Genomic DNA, 2,769 nt, shown 5'->3' on the forward strand with positions numbered 1-2,769 from the left:
CCCCACTTGCTCTGCCCTCTGGTTCATGCCCTGCTCCTCTCCTGCGTTCCCTTCTCCTTGCTTGCTCCTACCACAGGGCCTTGGCACGTGCTGTGCCCTCTGCCCCCAGCCATCTCCCTGGCCAGCTGCCTGAAGACCTGACCCTGAGCGCCGTGACCTCTCAGTGCAGCCTTCTCAGCCCCTCACCGGGACCCTGGCATCGCCTGTCCTTCTGCCTGCTGTTTGGTCCCTTGGACCTTCACAGCCTGCTGTGTGCATCTTTGCAGGTTTTTGTCTGTCTGCTCAGGAAGACAGGGAATTTGGCTGGCTTTCTTTCTGAACCCCAGCATCTAGAAGTACCTGGCAAACAGTTGGCACCCAGCATAGATTTTGGAGAGACAGAGCTGCCAGGCCTCGGGGCTGTGCTATCCTGGTTCAGGGCCCTCCCCTGGGGAGTCCCTTAGGCCACCCCAACTGCCAGGTGAGGCTGGTCGGGCGACTGAGAAAGCAGAGGCCAGGAAAGCGATGGAGTTGCCTCGGGTCCCGCAGGTGCTGAGTGGATGTGCCCAGACTCCACTCCGTCCTTGTCCTCCAGTCCCACGAGGTTCCACCACAGCCTCACTCTCAACGAGGGGCAGGGCTCAGGGGCAGCTGCTGTGACCTCCAGCTCCCGGGTCATGCTGGGAATTCCTCCAAAGCACCCCTCACTGCCCTGCCCCTCTATCCCACAACAGCAGCTCTCTCCTTCCCTCCAGGGACAGCGCTGCCATTAGAAGGGGGCTCCCGTAATGTGCAGACATCTGCCCACTGTAGCTCAACACACCCCACCCCCCAGCACCCAGGGGACCCTGCCCTGGGACACCCCTAAGTGTAAGATAGTGGTCACTCCAGGACCCCCACTCCCAGCTCCATCTGACATGGCCCCTGGAGAGCAGGGTCGCCAGCTCAGAGTGGGCTGGCAGTCCAGGGCAGGCCGTCAGCATGTAAGGAAGCTTCTCTTTGGCAGAGCGGAACGGCCAGCACCCCTGCTCTGCTGCTCGGGAGCCATTGTTAAGTAGGGGATGAGGATTGCTTGAACACAAACACAGGAACGCTGCGATGGTCACGTTATCAACAAGACGGTGGCCCAGTGACTCCTGAGCAGGGAGCTGGACAGAGGGGCGCTCCCTATCCAGGGCGGGACAGTGCTTATGAATTATTTCTGGAATTTTCCATTTAATATTTTTGGACTGTAGTTGACCATGAGTAACTGAAACTGCAGATAAGTGGGGATTACTGCATAAGGGTCTTGGTCCTGGGGGTTAGGACTTCAACCCTGGGGCAAACGATTTAACTCTGTTATGGTTTGAATGCGTCCCCTCCAAAATTCAGGTGTTGCCCATGTGGTAGCATTAGGAGGTGGGGCCTTTAAGAGGTGATGAGGCAGAGCCGGGCGGGCGTGGAGAGTGCCTGGAATCCCAGCTACTCAGTGCTCTGCTCCCGTTTCACAGAGGAGACAGTAAGGTGAGCCAAGGCAGCCAAGCTGGGATTCAAATCTGCACCCACCTGATCCCAGTAGTCACCTTTTTGCTCTCCTGGGGCCCTCAATGGATTGGATGAGGTCCACTCGCCTTAGTGAGGACAGCTCGTAATGCAGTCTACCCATTCAAAAGCTGATCTCTTCCAGCGATGCCCTCACAGACACACCCAGAGATCACGTGCTACCAGCCCTTAACCAAGCGTGCTGAGAGATGAAATGAAGCATCACACCAAGTGCTTCCCCAGAAACTCGAGGGGCTGGCACATGGCCCTTGATGGTACAATACGAGTACCACATCTCCCGGCCAAGTTGATTTGTTAATGAGCGTGCCACGTGACCCAAGCCTTGCCAGCAAGAGGCCTTTCCAGGAATTGTACCAGTGCCCTCACGAAAGAAGCACCCAGCACTAAGGAGAGGCCCATGTGAGCCTTAACCACCTGGGCACCAGCTTATTGGTGTTTTCAAACCTTATTAATTATTGAAAGCCTCCGGGTGCCCACCCACCAGCGTTGGTACCCACAACACACAGGGGTGGCTTCTACTTTCGAGTGACTGTGGACCAGCTCAGCTCAGTCAACTCAGCAAACCTCAGCACCCAGAAGGCTTCCAGCTGCTCCTTCTCCAAAGAGGTCTGTATCTCAGCCTTGGGGAGGGGCTTCCCCTTCCAAATCCTTCCTCCCCAGGATACTCTCATGTAGCCCGAGGGTACTCTTGTACTCTTTAGAAATCAGTTTCTACCCTAATAGTTATTTTGCCCTGTTATAGTTACCGATTGTTGACACAACTTTCCTTTTCAAATTACTGTGTGGTTCCTGTTTCCTGCGTGAGCCCTGACTGATACACCTTATATCCTGAAACCTTGCTGCATCCTCTCAATAGTTCTAGTGGTTTTGTAAACCCCGTCACGCTTTCCTTCTAAACACGTACGTCCTCTGCAAGTAGAGTCAGTTTTATTTCCCTCTTGCTCATCTTCATGCCTGTTAGTTTTCCGGCCATACTGCGATAGTCAGAATCTCCAATACAATGTGGAATAGAAGAGGTGAGACTGGATACTCTTGTCTTGTTTCTGATTTTATAAGGAGAACGTTTCAATAATTTCACCATTAAGTATGTTAATTAGTAGATAGAAAGTCCCTTCTTAGTTTGCTTTGATTTTTTTAGAAGTCACAAATGGTTTTAAAGTTTTGTCAAACCCTTATATCCATTTTAAAAACAATGTGAGTATCTCCTGTATTCTGGAAATAAGATGGTTTTTTTTTTTTTTTTTTTTT

This window comes from Cebus imitator, unplaced genomic scaffold (genome assembly GCF_001604975.1).
Source record: "Cebus imitator isolate Cc_AM_T3 unplaced genomic scaffold, Cebus_imitator-1.0 Scaffold59, whole genome shotgun sequence".
NCBI classification, from domain to species: Eukaryota; Metazoa; Chordata; class Mammalia; order Primates; family Cebidae; genus Cebus; species Cebus imitator.